We start from the raw sequence: 7,622 nt of genomic DNA on the forward strand, positions 1-7,622 counted from the left end.
GTTTTGCATAGGGTTGCCATGAGTTGGAATTGACTGGATGGGCACCTAATAGCAACAATAAGGGTTGATTTAATTGTTTCAAAGTGATGGCAAATTTACATAGCATTAAAGGGCAAGTAGAAAGCAGAAGTAAAATTCATAACAAAGTTTACGTAGGTGAACCTGCAGAAGAATCATTAGGAGTCTTGGTGTGGTGCCATAGGATAAGCACTCAATCTCAAGGTCAGTTTGAACCACAATGTCTGTGGTTTAAAAAAAGCCGCTTCTTGGAAACCCTACACAGGGTCACTATAAGTTGGAACTGACTCAACAGAATTTAACAACAACAATGAAACACCAAAATCAAAGACCCTTAACCAGGGATTTATTGTATAGGCAATTATCATTACTGTCTCTAATACAACACAATCAGTAGTATGAACATTGTTGTTGTTGTTAAGTACCGTGGAGTTGATTCCGACTCTGCATGCCACCAAATTCAAGTACAATTATTCTCTGTACCTGTTGTGTTTGAATAAACTAGACAGTAACTAACAGCAATGATAAGAGAAGACAGAGAATATGTAAATAGACATCATAGAAGGTTGTCAGGAATGTGGAGATGGTGTAAAATTCAGAAGGACCAAAGCCTTACTTACTTTTAGCAATTTGCCTTAGAGTAGAAAATATCTTGAAAGGAGAAAATAGAAATCTATAGGCTAAGACATACCTAAAAGTATGCTGGTTAATTACCATGAATAGACTCTTTTTGGATACAACAAATCCTTACTATTATCATTAAATGAGACAACTGAGAAAATTTGAAAACTAATGTTATTTGATAACAGTAAGGATTTGTTGTTGTTAAGTACGGTTAAGTTGCTTCTGACTCATAGAGACCCTGTAAAGGGTTTTCAAGGAATGGCCGATGAGTTTGAAGTGTCAACCTTACAATTCAAATTGACCTGTGGTCCAGTGCTTTATCTTGTAGCATCAGGACTCCTAGTAAGGAATTACTGTTGTTAAGTCATAGCCACCCTGTATAGGGTTTCCGGAGAGTGGCGGGTGAACTGGGACCTTGCAGTCCCATGCATTAACTCACAAGGCCACACCAGGAGTCCAGTAAGGAATTCATGTCCATTATTTTAAGGTAGGTGAGTGCATTATGGATATTTTTTTCAGAGATTACCTATTTTTTTAGAGACATGTATGAAGTATGATATATGTTTGGGTTTAGTTTTTTAATGATGTGAGATAAGTGTGAATGATAGGGATATTATGAAACAATACTGGTCCTGAATATTTAACTGTTGAAGCTGAGTGATTAGTGCATTGTACACATGTATATCACTAGCCTACCTTCAAATGTATTAGTAGCCATTGAGTAGGTTCTGACTCATGGTAACCCTATGTATCAGAGTAAAGGTATGTTCCATATGAGTTTTTTAGTGACATTTTTTCAGAAGTGGATTATCAGATCTTTCTTTCAAGGCACTTTTTAGTAGATTTGAAATTGTAGTCTTTCAGTTAGAAACAGAATGAGTTACCATTTTGCACCACCCAGGGACTCCTTTATATAAATATATATCAAGAAGTCCTGATGTGGCTCATTAGGCTAAGCGCTGGATTACTAACCACAAGGTCATTGGTTCAAACCTACCAGGCGCTCCTTGGAAACCCTGTACAGGTTTGCTATGAATTGAAACTGACTTCATCATCAGTTTCAACAACATCAACAACAACATGTATATCTATGTATATAGATATAAATTTTAAGTATCTATAATAAAAAATTCTCTATATAGTCTTAATGTGTTGCTGTTGTTAATTGCCATGGCGTCAGTTAGGACCCATAGTGACCCAGTATAAGATTTCCAAGGAGTAGCTAGTGAGCTTGAACCACTGACTTTACAGTTCAAACGGACTTTGCAATCTGGCACATTAACCCACAGCACCACACCGGGATTTCTTAATTCTTTTTTTGACTATTTTCCATAATAATTTTCACTAATTCTTTCTTTGACGATTTTCCATAATAATTTTCTATAATGGAAAACACATAAGTTTTACACTAGACATACTAATATTCTGTATTTAGATAAGGAATGCTGCTTTCTCTGGATTATAATATTTATGTTTTATAATTCCTATTCAAATACATGAAAAGAAGAAATTCATAAAATTTCACTTCATGTATAAATAATGGCATGCATAATTTTGTCCTAATGGTTTATGTATAAAATCCTTGAATGACAGAATATTTCGTTCACTGGCTCTAGAATCCCTGCACAGTACCCTGTACTTAATACTTTCAAAGATACCGTCATCTCCTTTTTATACCTAGGAAGTTACAGTTCAAATCCTTAAGATGTTTTAGTTCACTGCATCCTAATGCTGGATTTTGACCGTCTTTTCATTGTCCTAATTATTGCTGTTAAGCAATGATGGAAACATCATAAGCAAGTCCAGCTCAATTGCTTGGTTAAGTCATTTTGATAAATTGTTTCATTTGCAATGACACCTAAGCTGACAGAATTTTTCTTTGATTAAGAGAACAGCTAAATATTAGCTAAAAGTACACTCTTTGGTCATTTCACATTGTAGTTGTTCAAATATGAAAAGAAATGATGGAACAGATAGAATGCAGAATGATAATGGCATTTGTGGTAAACACGATTTTGATTGTTGTTGTTTTTGTTATTAAAGGTTGGGTAAGTTCCAACTCATAGTGACCTCTTAAAAGGTTTCTAAGGAGTGGCTGATGGGTTTGAGTCGCCACCTTGTGGTTCAAATAGATCTTGCTGCCAGTGTTTATCCTAAAGAGCATCCCTGGACTCATTTGGAAACTTTAGTATAGTGGTCATTTTTATATAAAATATGTGTTGTATTAAACATGCTAGCTATCATTAGTTTATATGACATCCAAGAACTAGCATGTTATATTTATTCACACATTGGTTTGAAGGTTGTGACCAATTTATTAGACTTAATTATTGTATTAAAAGGACTATAAATAGTGGCTATAAAATAAGTAATAGTAGTAGAGCAACATTAAAATAAAATATTCTTATATGATGAAGACATTTACCTATGTAAATGATCTCTGTGCTAATAATTAGGAAGGTACAATTGAAGAGTAAATCTAAACTACATAGTAAGCTAATGAAACTTAAAACATAAAAATTATGGTTTAAGTTTAGAGAATCAGGTTGGCTTTTATCTGATATTGTTGTTGTTTTCTGCTGTCCTATAGACAATATTTTAAAAGGAGAAATTTTAAAAGACTGAGTAGAAATCCCTATAAGGTTTTCTAGCTGTAATATTTAGTAATGCACAGAGTCACTGTACCAAAAGGAAATGTTTGCTGCTCAACTTTTTCAAGAGGTAGCATATGATCAAGAGCCAATGATACTGACGGAAGAAGTCCAAAGTTCATTGAAGGAATTGGCAAAGAACGAGGCACCAGGAATTGATGGAATAAAAATTGAAATCGTTCAAGAAAGCGAGGTGGCACTAGAGGCACTCACTCATCTATGCCAATAAATTGGAAGACAAACTTTCTGGAAAACTGACTGGAAGAGATCCATATTTGCGCCCATTCCAAAGAGAGGTGACCCAATGGAATGTAGAAATCATTGGACAATATCTTTGATATCCCATGCGAGTAAAGTTTTACTAAAGGTAATACAGAAACAGCTGCAAGCATCCATTGACAGAGACCTTCCAGAGATTCAAGCCAGATTCAGAAGAGGACGTGCAATGAGGGATATCATCGTTGACATCAGAGGGATCTTGGCTGAAAGCAGAAAATAACAGAAAGATGTTTGCTATTCTTTATTGACAGTACAAAGACCTTCGAGTGTGTGGATCATTACAAGCTATGGACAACATTGCGAAGTATGAGTATTCCGGTACACTTAATTGTGCTCATAAGAAACCTGTACATAGACCAAGACACAGTTGTTGGAGCAAAACATGGGAACACTGAATGGTTTAAAATTAAGAAAGGTGTGCAACAATGTTGTATTCTTTCACCTTATTTATTCAACCTGTATCCTGAGCAAATAATCTGAAAAGCTGGGTTAAATGAAGAAAATGTGACACCAGGATTGAAGGAAGACTCATTAACAATCTATGATATGCAGAGGATACAACCTTGCTTGCTGAAAGTGAAAAGGACTTAAATACTTACTGATGAAGATCAAAGACCATAACCTTCGTACAGATTGCATCTCAGTGTAAAGAAAACAACAATCTTCACCACTGGACCAATAAACAAAATTCTTACCAATGAAGAAAAGTTTGAAGTTGTCAAAGATTTCATTCTTCTTGGATCAACTATCAACACTCATGGAATCAGCAGCCAAGAAATCAAACGATGTTTTGCATTAGGCATATCTGCTGCATAAGTCCTTTTTAAAGTGTTGAAGAACAAAGTTGTCAGCTTGAGGACTAAGGTACACCTGACCCAAGCCATGGTATTTTCCATAACCTTTTATGCATACAAAAGTTGAACAGTGAATAAGGATTATCATAGAAGAATTGATGCATTTGGATTAATATGTTGGAGGAGAATATTGAAAGTACCATGGGCTGCCAACAGAACAAACAGGTCTGTGTTGGAAGAAGTACAGCCAGAGTGTTCCTTGGAGGCCAGGATGGCCAAACTTTGTCTCTCATACTTCATACTGAGTCAGAACCAGCCTGAGAGCACTTATCATTAACAGTGGGGGAGCAGATTGTCAAATCTTTTGCCCCATGTAGATGCAGGATGGGGTCAAATCTTTCATTTTACTGCCGAGCATTACCCACTGCACTACCAAGGCTCCTTTACCTGCCACTAACCCACTGTCATTGAGGTGATTTAGACTCAAAGCTATACTGTTATTTTAAAGTGCCCTGTAGTCTGTTTTGACCCACAGTGCCCCTGTATTGAGTTTGTTGTGGATTCCAATGCATGGGCACCCAAGTGTTTCAAAATAGAACTGCTCCTCAGGACTTTATTGGCTATAATCTGACTAGAAGTATATTGCCAAGCATTTTCTTCCACAATGTATTTGGATGAGTTTGGACAGCAAACTTTTGGATTACCACCTGAGTGTGACCATTTGTGCTTCGCAAGGACCTTCCAGTGCCTGTAGCTAAGTGCACAACATTCTGTGTACCCATCCACCACTCCCCATATTCATCTATTTCAATACACACTTATAAGTAATATGAATTAACATAAACTATGTAAGACAAAATAAAAATTTAAGTAATTTGAAATCATTTTAATATTTTCAATAACATAAAAAATCTATCCTAAAATGTTATTTTAATGTCTTTGTTTTATTTTATCTGTATATATGTAAAATATACAGATAATTATCTGTATACATTTTATCTGTATATCTGTATATATACACTTTATTTTTTATTATTGTTTTTATTTTATCTGTATAGATAAAAACACAGATATTTATCTGTATATATTTTACCTGTATATATATACACTTTATTTTATATGATTGTGTCCATAAACAGAATCTGAAGAATGATGATTCAAACCCACTAACCCCTCTGTGGAAGGAAGAAAGATGCAGCAGTCTGCTTCTATAAAGATTACAGCCTTTGAAACCCTATAGGGCAGTCCATCTCTGCCCTACATGGTTGCTATTAGTCACAATCAACTCAATGGTAATGAAGTTTTCTATGAAACTCCACAGTTAGGTATATCTTCCTTTCTGGTAGTTTGTTCCACAAATAAGGGAATTTGAGCCTTTTTAGTATAAAAGAGTACTTATTGGTATAAAAGCATAAAAGAGTACTTCAAAAAGTTCTTGGAAAATTTGAATGAAAAAGCAGTGAATTTGTCCATGAACTTTTTAAGCTTCCTTGTATAATCTCTGTCTCCTCAACTTTCACAAGGCTACTATACTTTATTTGTGTTTCCACTTCTTGTACTAGAGCCAGGAAAGTATCTGTAGGCAGAAATCGAAGGTGATTTAAGACTCATCAATTTTGTTTCTATTTTCTCAGTCCTATACTTAAAAGTTATTTAATATGTTTTGTATAGTGATGTAATTGTGTATGATGGGAAGGGTAGCCTGTTACCAATAACTACATCATGACTGTCTGATTATTAATTGATTTGTCTTACTAGAAAGACTGCATGAGTAAATGATGAATTCAGCAGGAATGCAGTTTATTTTAATCCATGCTGACAATTGGTAATCAGTAAACAGATCTATAATATTCATGTATATAAGGCAAGTGTGATATTAAAATTGCTTGACAGTGAGTAAGGCACAATTAGTACCACTCAGTCAGAAGGATGCTAGTCATATCTCTGTTATTGCATTTACTTTTAAGAATATGAAAACATAATAACTTTTATAATAATATATAGCTTCCAAATAAATTGATTGATTTCTAAAATAGTCTTAAAAATTCTTTAAAAATATTTAGCTTATTGAAAAGAACATACTGAAAATTATTATGCTTTCAGCACTCAACTAAATATTACAGTAATCCATCAAGAGACCCTGTAAAATGTTTAATAGTACAGCGAGCCTCCAACTACAGAAAATCCTTAGTTCAGAGAAGAAAGCTGAATCTGGGAAAAGGAAGTTTGAGATGGACACAGTTATGTGGTTGTTGTTGTTGTTAAGTACTGTGGAGTTGATTCCGACTCATAGTGACCCTGCACAGGGTTTCCGAGGCTGTAAATCTTTACAGGAGCAGAATGCCTCATCTTTCTCCCGCTGAACTGATGGTAGTTTCGAACTGCTGACCTTGAGGTTGGCAGCCCGATTTGTAAGCACTACGCTACCAGAGTAGATGGTAAAATAAGTGGTAAGAAAAAACAAGGTGAAACTAAATGCCTAAAAAAAGAAGCTGACAATTATAACACCAAGTACAAACCTCAGAATGTCCTGGAATCCCAGATATAGCAAATCAAAAGACTTAGTGATGGGGCAAAGACTTCCTTTTTCAGTAGTTCCAATAATTACTTGACATCCATCCCCAGTTAGACTTAGGACAAGATTAAAGTATAATTTTTTTTTTTCAGGCAAGTGAAGCTCAAGGCAGGAATGGAATATTACAGATATCAGACACCTACTTTTCTCCACATATTGTATATCATTGATACATCTATTATCAATATTCCTTTGTCATCTTCCAAGAGAATTGACAGAGCGCTAGTAAATGTGCCCATATCCTGACTCTTTCTCAGTGTTGTTGTTGTTAGATGTCAATGAGTTATTCCAATTCATACAGGCATTATATACAGCAAAAAGAAAGACTGTGGCGTTATATGTCTTTGTCACAATCTTTGCTATGTTTGAGCCCAGACTTTATTTATGCAGCCACTTAGTCAACTCAGTTCTCACTGAGGCTCTTCCACTTTTTCTACTGATTTTCTTCTTTACCAAGCACGATGCTCTTCTCCAAAGACTGGTCCCCTCTAATAACATGTCCAAAGTATTTGAGATGAAGTCTTGCCATCCATGTATTTAAGAATTCTGGTTGTACTTCTTCCAACACAAATTTCTACATTATTCTGGCAGTACAGAGTATATGCAACATTCTTTGCCAACCCCATAATTCAAAGGCTTCAATTCTTCTTTTGTCTTCCTTATTCATTGCAAGGCTTTCAC

Source organism: Chrysochloris asiatica, unplaced genomic scaffold (assembly GCF_000296735.1).
Source record: "Chrysochloris asiatica unplaced genomic scaffold, ChrAsi1.0 scaffold00013, whole genome shotgun sequence".
In the NCBI taxonomy this organism is placed as follows: Eukaryota; Metazoa; Chordata; class Mammalia; order Afrosoricida; family Chrysochloridae; genus Chrysochloris; species Chrysochloris asiatica.